The following is a 14,198-nucleotide window of genomic DNA, read 5'->3' on the forward strand; positions in this document are numbered from 1 at the left end:
CTCTCTCTCCTCATCACTATTCATTAGACAGACACCCTCTGTGCTCAGTCTCTCTCTCATCACTATTCATTACAGACACATTCTATCTCTCTCTCTCTCTCTCTCTCTCTCTCTCTCCTCATCACTATTCATTAGACAGACACCCTCTGTGCTCAGTCTCTCTCTCATCACTCTTCATTACATACAGCATTCTCTGAGATGTCTCTCTCTCTCCCACTCTGTTTGTGTCCTGCTCCTCATCACTGTTCATTAGACTGGAGACACCCTCTGTGCGACAGCGTCTCTCAGAGATTATTCATTACAGACATTCTATCTCTGGATCTCTCTCTCTCTCTCTCTCTCTCTCCTCATCACTATTCATTAGACAGACACCCTCTGTGCACAAGGTCTCTTCTCAGCAAAGATCTGTGTTGTCAATATACAGCAGACTCTGAGATGTGTGGTGTTTGAACTCCCACTGTGTTTGTGTTGCAGGAGTGTTGAAGAGACTGGAGGAGGAAGACTTGGCCGACAGCGTGGAGAAGAGATTAAAGGATTCCAGCGAGACGCCTGGAGCCTTGTGGCACATCTGGATGTGGAGAAAATTAAAGACTTTCTGCACAAGGTTATTCTCACTTTAATATGGCTTCTCTGTCTGTCTGGCCCTCTGGCTGGCTCTCTGTCTGTCTGGCCCTCTGGCTGGCTCTCTGTCTGGCCCTCTGGCTGGCTCTCTGTCTGGCCCTCTGGCTGGCTCTCTGTCTGGTCGGCCCTCTGCCTGTCTGGCCCTCTGGCTGGCCCTCTGGCTGGTTCTCTGTCTGGCTGGCCCTCTGGCTGGTTCTCTGTCTGGCTGGCCCTCTGGCTGGCTCTCTGTCTGGCTGGCTGGCCTCTCTGGCTGGCTCTCTGTCTGTCTGGTTGGCTGCCTGGCTCTCTGTCTCTCTGGTTGGCTGCCTGGCTCTCTGGCTGTCTCTCAGTCTGGCTCTCTGTCTGGCTGTCTCTCAGTCTGGCTCTCTGTCTGGCTGTCTCTCAGTCTGGCTCTCTGTCTCGCTGGCTGTCTCTCAGTCTGGCTCTCTGGCTTTCTGTCACACTCACATATATATTCAAGTGGCTTTATTGTCATGGGAAACATATGATAACATTGCCAAAGCAAGTAAAATAGATCATCAACAAAAGTGAAATGAACAGTAAACATTACACTCACAGAAGTTCCAAAAGAATAAAGACATTTCAAATGTCATATTATGTCATATATACAGTGTTGTAACGATGTGCAAATAGTTAAAGTACAAAAGGAAAATAAATTAACATAAATACAGAGCATTCAGAAAGTATTCAGACCCCTTTGACGTTCCCCACATCATCCCTCCATGCCACAGGCCCACTTGACCAAATGAATCCTTTTCCTCATCAGTCCACACACATCATCCCTCCATGCCACAGGCCCACTACAAAACAGACCAAATGAATCCTTTTCCTCATCAGTCCACACACATCATCCCTCCATGCCACAGGCCCACTACAAAACAGACCAAATGAATCCTTTTCCTCATCAGTCCACACACATCACCCTCAATGACAAAGCAAATCTAACAGAAATATCCCATCTACATAACATTCAGACCCTTTGCTATGAGACTTGAAATTAAGTTCAGCTGCATCCTGTTTCCATTGATCATCCTTGAGATGTTTCTACAACTTGATTGGAGTCCACCTGTGGTAAATTCAATTGATTGGACATGATTTGGAAAGGCACACACCTGTCTATAAAAAGTCCCACAATGCATGTCAGAGCAAAACCAAGCCATGAGGTGGAAGGAATTCCGTGGAGAGCTCCGAGACAGGATTGTGTCGAGGCACAGATCTTGGGAAGGGTACCAAAACATTTCTGCAGCATTGAAGGTCCCCAAGAACACAGTGGCATCATTCTTAAATAGAAGAAGTTTGGAACCACCAAGACTCTCCCTAGACCTGGCTGCCCAGCCAAACTGAGCAATCATGGGAGAAGGGCCTTGGTCAGGGAAGTGACCAAGAACCCAATGGTCCCTCTGACAGAGCTCCAGAGATCCTCTGTAGAGATGGGAGAACCTTCCAGAAGGACAACCATCTCTGCAGCACTCCACCAATCAGGCCTTTATGGTAGAGTGGCCAGACGGAAGCCACTCTTCAGGAAAAGCACATGACAGCCCGCAGGTTTGCCAAAATGCACCTGAAAATTCTCTGGTGTGAACTATTTGGCCTGAATGACAAGCATCACGTCTCTCTCTCTCTGGTTCTCTCTCCCTCTCTCTTTTCCTCTCTCTCCTCCCCTCCTCTCTCTCTCCTCATCTCTAGATGCCCTGATAAAACCCATCAGTCTGAGGGACTTGTTTTACTATGGAACACAGCAGCCCAGCATCACGTCTCTCTCCTCTCTCTCCTCCCCTCCTCTCTCTCCTCCCCTCCTCTCACTCTCTCTCCTCCTCTCCCTCGCTCTCCTCCTCTCCCTCTTTCTCCTCCCCTCCTCTCCCTCTTTCTCCTCCCCTCCTCCTCTCACTCTCTCTCCTCCTCTCCCTCGCTCTCCTCCTCTCCCTCTTTCTCCTCCCCTCCTCCTCTCCCTCTCTTTCCTCCCCTCCTCCTCTCCCTCTCTTTCTCTTCCTCTCCCTCCTCCCCTCCTCCTCTCCCTCTCTCCCTCTCTCTCCTCCCTCCTCCCCTCCTCCTCTCCCTCTCTCTCCTCCCCTCCTCCTCTCCCTCTCTTTCCTCCCCTCCTCCTCTCCCTCTCTTTCTCTTCCTCTCCCTCTCTCTCCTCTCTTTCTCCTCCTCTCCCTCTCTCTCCTCTCTGGATGCCCTTATAAAACCCATTAGTCAGAGGGAGTTGTTTTACGATGGAACAGCAGCCCAGCATCACGTCTCTCTCCTCCCCTCCTCCTCTCCCTCTCTCCCTCTCTCTCCTCCCCTCCTCCTCTCCCTCTCTCTCCTCCCCTCCTCCTCTCTCTCCTCCCCCTCCTCCTCTCCTCTCTCTCCTCCCCTCCCCTCCTCCTCTCCCTCTCTCTCCTCCCCTCCTCCTCTCCCTCTCTCTCCCTCCCTCCTCCTCTCCCTCTCTCTCCTCCCCTCCTCCTCTCCCTCTCTCTCCTCCCCTCCTCCTCTCCCTCTCTCTCCTCCCCTCTCCCTCTCTCTCCTCCCCTCCTCCTCTCTCCACTCTAGTCCTTCAGAGGGAGTTTTACTATGGGACACAGCAGCCCAGCATCACGTCTCCCTCCTCCCCTCCTCCTCTCCCTCTCTCCCTCTCTCTCCTCCCCTCCTCCTCTCCCTCTCTCTCCTCCCCTCCTCCTCTTCCTCTCTCTCCTCCCCTCCTCCTCTCCCTCTCTCCTCCCCTCCTCCTCTCTCCTCCCCTCCTCCTCTCTCTCCTCCCCTCCTCCTCTCCCTCTCTCTCCTCCCCTCCTCCTCTCTCCACTCTAGTCCTTCAGAGGGAGTTTTACTATGGGACACAGCAGCCCAGCATCACGTCTCTCTCCTCCCCTCCTCCTCTCCCTCTCTCTCCTCCCCTCCCCTCCTCCTCTCCCTCTCTCTCCTCCCCTCCTCCTCTCCCTCTCTCTCCTCCCCCCTCCTCTCTCCACTCTAGTCCTTCAGAGGGAGTTTTACTATGGGACACAGCAGCCCAGCCTGACTGACGAGACACTTTATTGCTTACTGAACTGTGTGTTGTGGTTGTACTGTTCTGTGGATGGTGGGTATCTCATCCTGCAGCCTTGTCTCTGTCTGGTTTACTGAGGAACGTCACTGATGTCCTGAATCTGACCTGGTGCTGTCCTGAATCTGACCTGGTCCTGTCCTGATTCTGACCTGGTCCTGTCCTGAATCTGACCTGGTGCTGTCCTGAATCTGACCTGGTGAATCTGACTGGTGCTGTCCTGAATCTGACCTGGTGCTGTCCTGAATCTGACCTGGTCCTGTCCTGAATCTGACCTGGTGCTGTCCTGAATCTGACCTGGTCCTGTCCTGATTCTGACCTGGTCCTGTCCTGAATCTGACCTGGTCCTGTCCTGAATCTGACCTGGTCCTGTCCTGAATCTGACCTGGTGCTGTCCTGAATCTGACCTGGTGCTGTCCTGAATCTGACCTGGTGCTGTCCTGAATCTGACCTCGTGCTGTCCTGAATCTGACCTGGTCCTGTCCTGATTCTGACCTGGTCCTGTCCTGAATCTGACCTGGTCCTGTCCTGAATCTGACCTGGTGCTGTCCTGAATCTGACCTGGTCTGGTCCTGAATCTGACCTGGTCCTGTCCTGAATCTAACCTGGTGCTGTCCTGAATCTGACCTGGTGCTGTCCTGAATCTGACCGGGTGCTGTCCTGAATCTGACCTGGTGCTGTCCTGAATCTGACCTGGTGCTGTCCTGAATCTGACCTGGTGCTGTCCTGAATCTGACCTGGTGCTGTCCTGAATCTGACCTGGTGCTGTCCTGAATCTGACCTGGTGCTGTCCTGAATCTGACCTGGTGCTGTCCTGAATCTGACCTGGTCCTGTCCTGAATCTGACCTGGTCCTGTCCTGAATCTGACCTGGTGCTGTCCTGAATCTGACCTGGTGCTGTCCTGAATCTGACCTGGTCCTGTCCTGAATCTGACCTGGTCCTGTCCTGAATCTGACCTGGTGCTGTCCTGAATCTGACCTGGTCCTGTCCTGAATCTGACCTGGTGCTGTCCTGAATCTGACCTGGTGCTGTCCTGAATCTGACCTGGTGCTGTCCTGAATTTGACCTGGTCCTATCCTAAATCTGACTTGGTGCTGTCCTGAAACTGACCTGGTCCTGTCCTGAATCTGACCTGGTCCTGTCCTAATCTAACCTGGTGCTGTCCTGAATCGGACCTGGTGCTGTCCTGAATCTGACCTGGTCCTGTCTGAATCTGACCTGGTCCTGAATCTGGCCTGGTCCTGTCCTGATTCTGATCTGGTCCTGCCCTGAACCTGACCTGGTCCTGTCCTGAATCTGTGTTGTCTGTTCTACTGATGTCCTCCTCCATCAGGTTTGCCTGTCCGTCTGTCTGCCTGTCCGTCCGTCTGTCCGTCTGTCTGCCTGTCCGTCTGTCTGCCTGTCCGTCCGTCTGCCTGTCCGTCTGTCTGCCTGTCCGTCTGTCTGCCTGTCCGTCTGTCTGCCTGTCTGCCTGTCCGTCCGTCTGTCTGCCTGTCCGTCTGTCTGCCTGTCCGTCCGTCTGCCTGTCCGTCTGTCTGCCTGTCCGTCCGTCCGTCTGTCCGTCCGTCCGTCTGAATTAGCTCATCAGTCTAACCTCTCCTGTGTAGTTTCTTTGTGTAATCTTAGCTGTGTGTTCTTCATGTGTTGTCAGCAGGTTGCTAAGGAGCAGGGGGCGGAGATTTCATCAGAGCACGACCCAATCAGAGAGCCGGGCTGGTACCTGAGCAGGAAGTTGCGTCAGCGTCTGTGGGAGGAGCATGATGTGCAGGGCTTGACCGTGGTTCAGTTCCTGGGGGACTCTGTCCTCATCCCTGCCGGGGCGCTGCACCAGGTACCTCTGGTAGATTTAGTTTGAACATGGCAACAACACAACATGACAACAACACTACATAAAGAACTAAGACAACAACATGGCAACAACACAACATGACAACAACACAACATGACAACAACAACACATAAAAGAACTAAGACAACAACATGGCAACAACACAACATGACAACAACACAACATGACAACAACATGACAACAACACAACATGACAACAACATGGCAACAACATGACAACACAACATGACAACAACATGGTATCAACACAACATGGCAGCAACACATGACAACAACACAACATGACAACATGGTAGCAACACATGGCAATAACACATGACAACAACATGACAACAACACAACATGACAACAACATGACAACAACACAACATGACAACAACATGGCAACAACACAACATGACAACAACACATGACAACAACACAACAACATGACAACAACACAACATGACAACAACATGGCAACAACACAACATGACAACAACACAACATGACAACAACATGACAACAACACAACATGACAACATGGCAACAACACAACATGACAACAACATGGCAACAACACATAGCAACAACACAACATGACAACAACATGGCAACAACACATGGCAACAACACAACATGGTAGCAACACAACATGACAACAACACAACATGACAACAACATGGCAACAACACAACATGACAACAACACAACATGACAACAACATGGCAACAACACAACATGACAACAACACAACATGACAACAACATGACAACACAACATGACAACAACACAGCATGACAACAACATGGCAGCAACACAACATGACAACAACATGGCAACAACACATGGCAACAACACAACATGGTAGCAACACAACATGACAACATGGCAACAACACAACATGACAACATGGCAACAACACAACATGACAACAACATGGCAACAACACATAGCAACAACACAACATGACAACAACATGGCAACAACACATGGCAACAACACAACATGGTAGCAACACAACATGACAACAACATGGCAACAACACAACATGACAACAACACAACATGACAACAACATGGCAACAACACAACATGACAACAACACAACATGACAACAACATGACAACACAACATGACAACAACACAGCATGACAACAACATGGCAATAACACATAGCAACAACATGGCAACAACACAACATGACAACATGGCAACAACACAACATGGTAGCAACACAACATGACAACATGGCAACAACACAACATGACAACATGGCAACAACACAACATGGTAGCAACACAACATGACAACATGGTAACAACACAACATGACAACATGGCAACAACACAACATGACAACAACATGGCAGCAACACAACATGGCAGCAACACAACATGACAACAACACAACATGACAACAACATGACTCTGCTGTCTCTGTCCCCTTGGGTTCCCCAGGACCAGGACTAACAACCACTGATACAGTAGACATGACTCTGCTGTCTCTGTCCCCTTGGGTTCCCCAGGACCAGGACTAACAACCACTGATACAGTAGACATGACTCTGCTGTCTCTGTCCCCTTGGGTTCCCCAGGACCAGGACTAACAACCACTGATACAGTAGACATGACTCTGCTGTCTCTGTCCCCTTGGGTTCCCCAGGACCAGGACTAACAACCACTGATACAGTAGACATGACTCTGCTGTCTCTGTCCCCTTGGGTTCCCAGGACCAGGACTGACATCCACTGATACAGTAGACATGACTCTGCTGTCTCTGTCCCCTTGGGTTCCCCAGGACCAGGACTAACAACCACTGATACAGTAGACATGACTCTGCTGTCTCTGTCCCCTTGTGTTCCCCAGGACCAGGACTGACAACCACTGATACAGTAGACATGACTCTGCTGTCTCTGTCCCCCTTGGGTTCCCCAGGACTGACAACCACTGATACAGTAGACATGACTCTGCTGTCTCTGTCCCCTTGGGTTCCCCAGGACCAGGACTGACATCCACTGATACAGTAGACATGACTCTGCTGTCTCTGTCCCCTTGGGTTCCCCAGGACCAGGACTAACAACCACTGATACAGTAGACATGACTACTGTCTCTGTCCCCTTGGGTTCCCCAGGACCAGGACTGACAACCACTGATACAGTAGACATGACTACTGTCTCTGTCCCCTTGGGTTCACAGGACTGACAACCACTGATACAGTAGACATGGCTCTGCTGTCTCTGTCCCCTTGGGTTCCCAGGACCAGGACTGACAACCACTGATACAGTAGACATGACTCTGCTGTCTCTGTCCCCTTGGGTTCCCCAGGACCAGGACTGACAACCACTGATACAGTAGACATGGCTCTGCTGTCTCTGTCCCCTTGGGTTCCCCAGGACTGACAACCACTGATACAGTAGACATGACTCTGCTGTCTATGTCCCTGGGTTCCCCAGGACTGACAACCACTGATACAGTAGACATGACTCTGCTGTCTATGTCCCCTGGGTTCCCCAGGACCAGGACTGACAACCACTGATACAGTAGACATGACTACTGTCTCTGTCCCCTTGACCCAGGACCAGGACTGACAACCACTGATACAGTAGACATGACTCTGCTGTCTCTGTCCCCTTGGGTTCCCAGGACCAGGACTAACAACCACTGATACAGTAGACATGACTCTGCTGTCTCTGTCCCCTTGTGTTCCCCAGGACCAGGACTGACAACCACTGATACAGTAGACATGACTCTGCTGTCTCTGTCCCCTTGGGTTCCCCAGGACCAGGACTGACAACCACTGATACAGTAGACATGGCTCTGCTGTCTCTGTCCCCTTGGGTTCCCCAGGACTGACAACCACTGATACAGTAGACATGACTCTGCTGTCTCTGTCCCCTTGGGTTCCCCAGGACTGACAACCACTGATACAGTAGACATGGCTCTGCTGTCTCTGTCCCCTTGGGGTCCCCAGGACTGACAACCACTGATACAGTAGACGCTGACTCTGCTGTCTCTGTCCCCCTTGGGTTCCCCAGGACTGACAACCACTGATACAGTAGACATGACTCTGCTGTCTCTGTCCCCTTATGGGTTCCCCCAGGACCAGGACTGACAACCACTGATACAGTAGACATGGCTCTGCTGTCTCTGTCCCCTTGGGTTCCCCAGGACCAGGACTGACAACCACTGATACAGTAGACATGACTACTGTCTCTGTCCCCTTGGGTTCACAGGACTGACAACCACTGATACAGTAGACATGACTCTGCTGTCTCTGTCCCCCTTGGAGTTCCCCAGGACCAGGACTGACAACCACTGATACAGTAGACATGGCTCTGCTTGACAACCACTGATACAGTAGACATGGCTCTGCTGTCTCTGTCCCCTTGGGTTCCCCAGGACTGACAACCACTGATACAGTAGACATGACTCTGCTGTCTCTGTCCCCTTGGGTTCCCCAGGACCAGGACTGACAACCACTGATACAGTAGACATGACTCTGCTGTCTCTGTCCCCTTGGGTTCCCCAGGACCAGGACTGACAACCACTGATACAGTAGACATGACTCTGCTGTCTCTGTCCCCTTGGGTTCCCCAGGACCAGGACTGACAACCACTGATACAGTAGACATGACTCTGCTGTCTCTGTCCCCTTGGGTTCCCCAGGACCAGGACTGACAACCACTGATACAGTAGACATGGCTCTGCTGTCTCTGTCCCCTTGGGTTCCCCAGGACCAGGACTGACAACCACTGATACAGTAGACATGACTCTGCTGTCTCTGTCCCCTTGGGTTCCCCAGGACCAGGACTGACAACCACTGATACAGTAGACATGACTACTGTCTCTGTCCCCTTGGGTTCCCCAGGACCAGGACTGACAACCACTGATACAGTAGACATGGCTCTGCTGTCTCTGTCCCCTTGGGTTCCCCAGGACCAGGACTGACAACCACTGATACAGTAGACATGGCTCTGCTGTCTCTGTCCCCTTGGGTTCCCCAGGACCAGGACTGACATCCACTGAAACCTGATCACATATCCCCTTAGTACCTGTCCCACCTTGTGTTGGCCTCATGTTATACTTCTCTCTCTGTCTTTACGTCTCTCTCTCTCTGACCCAATTTCCCTCTCTTTCGGTCTCTCCCTCTTCTTATCTTGTTTCTGTAGTCTGCTGTACCAGTATAGTAGATGTCCAGATTGCCTTGTAGGTGTTATATTGAACTAGTCAGATAAGAGGAGAGCCTACTGCCACTCTGCTCTGTTCTGTTGGAACTCACTGCCTTCTAGCGATACATGTTCTCACTCCTCTCTCCCCCTCCCTCTCTCTCCCCTTCTCTCTCCCCCTCCCTCTCTCTCCCCTTCTCTCTCCCCCTCCCTTCTCTCTCCCCTTCTCTCTCCCCCTCCCTCTCTCTCCCCTTCTCTCTCCACTTCTCTCTCCCCTCCCTCTCTCTCCTTCTCTCTCCCCTCCCTCTCTCTCCCCCTCCTCTCTCTCCCCTTCTCTCTCCCCTCCCTTCTCTCTCCCCTTCTCTCTCCCCCTCCCTCCTCTCTCCCCTTCTCTCTCCCCCTCCCTCTCTCTCCCCTTCTCTCTCCCCCTCTCTCTCCCCTCCCTCCTCTCTCCCCTTCTCTCTCTTCTCTCCCCCTCCCTCCTCTCCCCTTCTCTCTCCCCTCCCTCTCTCCCCTTCTCTCTCCCCCCTCCTCTCTCTCCACTTCTCTCTCCCCCTCCCTCTCTCTCCACTTCTCTCTCCCCCTCCCTCTCTCTCACTTCTCTCTCCCCCTCCCTCTCTCTCCACTTCTCTCTCCCCCTCCCTCTCTCTCCACTTCTCTCTCCCCCTCCCTCTCTCACCCCCTCCCTCTCTCCACTTCTTTCTCCCCCTCCTCTCTCCACTTCTTTCTCCCCTTCTCTCTCCCCCTCCCTCCCCCCTTTCTCTCCCCCCCTTTCTCTCTCCTTCTCCTTCTCTTCTCTCTCTCTCTCTCTCCCTCTTCTCTCTCTCTCCCTCCCTTCTCTCTCTCCCCTCCCCTTCTCTCTCCTCCCCTCCCTTCTCTCCTCTCCCCCTTCTCTCTCCTCCCCCTTCTCTCTCCTCTCCCCCTCCCCTCTGACAGGTGCAGAACCTTCACAGTTGTGTCCAGGTGATAAATGACTTTGTGTCTCCAGAGCATGTATTCCACTCCTTCCACCTGACACAGGAACTGAGATCCTCAGAGAAGAGCCCAACTACGAAGATAAACTACAGGTGGGTTTGCTGTGACGACTCCTGTCCTCTCCTGTTCTCATCTCAATCGTTTCCCTTTAAAGTGACAATCTGACATTGATACATCCATATTAGGACTTAAAATGAACTACTTTATTGTTTGAATCACAGAATGCCCTTTTAATGTTCTTTCTACATACAGGGCCTTCAGAAATTATTCACACCCCTTGACTTTTCCACATTTGTTGTGTTACAGCCTGAATTTAAAATGGATTCAATTGAGATTTTGTGTCAAAATACTTCATCATTTTAAACACAGATTCAAACACAAAGAACATGGAGGTTTTCCATTGCCTCAGGAAGAAGGGCACCTATTGGTAGATGGGAAAAGACATTGTATATCATGGAGCATGGTATCAATATACCCAGTCACTACCAAGATACAGGCGTCCTTACTAACTCAGTTGGAGAAGAAGGAAACCACTCAGGGATTTTACCATGAGGCCAATGGTGACTTTAAAACAGTTACAGAGTTTAATGGCTGTGACAGGAGAAAACTGAGGATGGATCAACAACATAGTAGTTACTCCACAATACTAACCTAAATGACAGAGTGAAAAGAAGGAAGCCTGTACAGAATACAAATATTCCAAAACATGCATCCTGTTTGCAACAAGCCAATAAAGAAATACTGCAAAGAAATTAACTTTATGTCCTGAATACAAACTGTTACGTTTGGTGCAAATCCAACACATCACTGAGTAACACTCTTCATATTTTCATGCATTGTGGTGGCTGCGTCATGTTAGGGGTATGCTTGTCATCGGGAAGGACTAGGGAGTTTTTCAGGATTAAAAAAAAAATGAAATTGAGCTAAGCACAGGCAAAAAACCTGGTTGTCTGCTTTCCACCAGACAGTGGGAGATGAATTCACATTTCAGCAGGACAAAAACCTGGTTCAGTCTGCTTTCCACCAGACACTGGGAGATGAATTCACCTTTCAACAGGACAATAACCTGGTTCAGTCTGCTTTCCACCAGACACTGGGAGATGAATTCACCTTTCAGCAGGACACCTAAAACAAGGCCAAATCTACACTGGAGTTGCTTACCAAGACAACATTGAATATTCCTGACTTGCCTACTTAGAGTTTTGACTTAAATCTACGGCAAGACCTGAAAATGGATGTCTGACAATGATCAACAACTCATTTGACAGAGCTTGAAGAACTTTGACAAGAATAATGGGCCAAATGTTACATAAATCAGGTTTGGAAAAAGCTCTCAGAGAATTACCCAGAAAGACTCTCCGCTCTAATCGCTGCCAAAGGTGATTCTACCGAGTATTGACTCCGGGGGTGTTGATACTTATGTAAATTAGATTTCTGTATTTCATTTTTAATACATTTGCAGAAATTCCTAAAAACATATTTTCACTGTAACATGATGGGGTATTGTGTAGATGGTGAGAATCCATTTTGAATTCAGGCCTGTAACACAACAGAATGTGGATAAGTCGAGGGGTTTGAATATTTTCTGAAGGCGGTGGACATAGTGTCACCACGGTACAAAACAGAGAAAAGTACAACGAAGGAGCTCTCTTCTGGGAGCGAAGGAGAAACAGGCTTTGTGTCAGTAATACAACTCAATACAGAGACAAGGTTCTCTCTGGTGAAGCTCAACTTCTCGTCCACCCAAACTCAGACATCTGTATGTTTTGCCCTGCTCTATACAATGTCCTTCCATGGTACTAATGACATGGTTTTCTCTCCCTCCTGTTTGACCTCTCCTCTCTGTCCTCTCCGTCTCTCTCTGTCCTCTCCCTCCTGTTTGACCTCTCCTCTCTGTCCTCTCCGTCTCTCTCTCTCCTCCTGTTGAACCTCTCCTCTCTCTATCTCTCCCTCCTGTTTGACCTCTCCTCTCTGTCCTCTCCGTCTCTCTCTGTCCTCTCCCTCCTGTTTGACCTCTCCTCTCTGTCCTCTCCGTCTCTCTCTGTCCTCTCCCTCCTGTTTAACCTCTCCTCTCTGTCCTCTCCGTCTCTCTCTGTCCTCTCCCTCCTGTTGAACCTCTCCTCTCTCTATCTCTCCCTCCTGTTTGACCTCTCCTCTCTGTCCTCTCCGTCTCTCTCTGTCCTCTCCCTCCTCAATTGACCTCTCCTCTCTGGAGCTCTCTGTCTCTCTCTTTGTCTCTCCCCTCCTGTTGAACCTCTCCTCTCTCTATCTCTCCCTCCTGTTTGACCTCTCCTCTCTGTCCTCTCCGTCTCTCTCTGTCCTCTCCTCAATTTGACCTCTCCTCTCTGTCCTCTCCGTCTCTCTCTGTCCTCAACTCAATTTGACCTCTCCTCTCTGTCCTCTCCGTCTCTCTCTGTCCCTTCTCCCCTGTTTGACCTCTCCTCTCTGTCCTCTCCGTCTCTCTCTCTCTCTCTCCCTCCTGTTGAACCTCTCCTCTCTCTATCTCTCCCTCCTGTTGAACCTCTCCTCTCTGTCCTCTCCGTCTCTCTATCTCTCCCTCCTGTTGAACCTCTCCTCTCTCTATCTCTCCCTCCTGTTGAACCTCTCCTCTCTGTCCTCTCCCCAGGTAAAGAACATCTTGTTCCACTCTGTGAAGGATGCATTGACGTCGCTGAGGAGGTACAGCCAGGAGGAGGAAGAGAACTCCTGACCCGTAGTCTCTCTGGCTCCTCCCTATCTGGCTCCTCCCTCTCTGGCGCCACCCTCTCTGGCGCCAACCTCTCTGAGACATCTTCCTTCAGCCTGGAACAGATATATACACACTGACACTAACCACAACAGCAGAACACACTACAACACACTAAAACTACATGTTACTGACCAGCATCGCTACACAGCATCAGGATACTGACCAGCATCAGGATACTGACCACAACAGCATCAATACCCAGCATCAGGATACTAACCACAGCAGCATCAGGATACTGACCACAGCAGCATCAGGATACTGACCACAGCAGCATCAGGATACTGACCACAGCAGCATCAGGATACTGACCACAGCAGCATCACCACCACAGCATCAGGAGAACTGAGTTCAGTAGAATCTGTTCTCACAGCTCTGACTGCTGTTCTGGAACCTTCTGTTCTCACAGCTCTGACTGCTGTTCTGGAACCTTCTGTTCTCACAGCTCTGACTGCTGTTCTGGAACCTTCTGTTCTCACAGCTCTGACTGCTGTTCTGGAACCTTCTGTTCTCACACCTCTGACTGCTGTTCTGGAACCTTCTGTTCTCACAGCTCGAGTGCTGTTCTGGAACCTTCTGTTCTCACAGCTCTGACTGCTGTTCTGGAACCTTCTGTTCTCACAGCTCTGACTGCTGTTCTGGAACCTTCTGTTCTCACAGCTCTGACTGCTGTTCTGGAACCTTCTGTTCTCACAGCTCTGACTGCTGTTCTGGAACCTTCTGTTCTCACAGCTCTGACTGCTGTTCTGGAACCTTCTGTTCTCTGTTTCTTCCTGTTTTCCTTTTGTTTGTTTAGTTCATTGTTTTTCTTTCAAACGGTTGTATATTGTTTCTGTGAAA

General features: G+C 50.4%; 1 long non-coding RNA gene across 3 annotated transcripts; it reads left to right on the forward strand.

The window, feature by feature from the left end:
- The first annotated feature begins 571 nt into the window (after positions 1–571).
- On the forward strand, positions 572–13,909 carry LOC135568542 (uncharacterized). Of its 3 annotated transcripts, none has more exons than XR_010462673.1 (4): positions 572–604; positions 5,296–5,475; positions 10,574–10,704; positions 13,239–13,909. It is a non-coding gene; the product is annotated as an uncharacterized LOC135568542 (long non-coding RNA). The 3 variants fall into 3 exon arrangements; XR_010462672.1 differs by having other exon boundaries at positions 5,299–5,475; XR_010462674.1 differs by lacking the exon at positions 572–604 and adding an exon at positions 3,884–4,977 and having other exon boundaries at positions 5,299–5,475.
- The last annotated feature ends 289 nt before the right edge of the window (positions 13,910–14,198 follow it).

The sequence above is a fragment of the Oncorhynchus nerka genome, unplaced genomic scaffold (genome assembly GCF_034236695.1).
Source record: "Oncorhynchus nerka isolate Pitt River unplaced genomic scaffold, Oner_Uvic_2.0 unplaced_scaffold_1509, whole genome shotgun sequence".
Classification (NCBI taxonomy): Eukaryota; Metazoa; Chordata; class Actinopteri; order Salmoniformes; family Salmonidae; genus Oncorhynchus; species Oncorhynchus nerka.